This window comes from Corvus brachyrhynchos, unplaced genomic scaffold, assembly GCF_000691975.1.
Source record: "Corvus brachyrhynchos isolate BGI_N302 unplaced genomic scaffold, ASM69197v1 scaffold46, whole genome shotgun sequence".
NCBI classification, from domain to species: Eukaryota; Metazoa; Chordata; class Aves; order Passeriformes; family Corvidae; genus Corvus; species Corvus brachyrhynchos.
The window spans coordinates 3,735,600-3,736,191 of record NW_008238838.1 but is presented as its reverse complement, the minus strand read 5'-3'; the positions used below and the strand labels follow the sequence as shown (position 1 = coordinate 3,736,191).

Below are 592 nucleotides of genomic sequence, written 5' to 3'. Positions count from 1 at the left end.
GGCTCGGGGTGGGCTCTGCCCCTGCTTCTTTTAATTTTTTGTTATTTTTTTCGTTTATTTCGTTTTTGAGGTCGATTTATTGGTTTGGGTTTGGGGATTTGGGGGTTTTGTTGTGCTGAAAACAGGAGGATTTCCCAAGCGCTTCGCCCCTGCCGAGCCCACCCCGGGAAGGTGAAGGGAGCCCGGGCGGCGCTGCCACCGGAGGGGACTCGAGGCTGGCGGGGACACCTGAACCCTCCCGGCGACGAAACCACAACGAAATGGGCATGGAAAAAACCGGGGGAGCCCTGGAAAAGGTTGGGAAGGGGGAAGCGATCCTGCACGGCCCCGCTGATACATGGCTTGGGAAACTTCGGGGGTTTTCTCCTTGCAGAGCAAAGAACGGGCCCCGGGACGGGAAGAGCCCCAGGATGAGGAAGAGGAGAGGCACAGCCTCAGCGCTGCTGCTGGAAGCGGAAAAGCGAAACCCGGCTGGACAACGCGAGGAAAAAGCGACGTTATCGGTCCCCCAAAAAAAGTGATTAAAAAAAAATAAATAAAATTAAAGGCAAGGAGAGGGAAACCCTCAAGGTTTCGGGCACCCGCTAACGAA

The 592-nt window shown here is 55.4% G+C and overlaps 1 protein-coding gene across 1 annotated transcript in view; it reads right to left on the bottom strand.

The window, feature by feature from the left end:
* The window catches only part of BSX (brain specific homeobox), a 4,668-nt gene that overhangs the window by 3,191 nt on the left and 885 nt on the right, over positions 1-592 (bottom strand). The gene's annotated exons all lie outside the window — the stretch shown is intronic.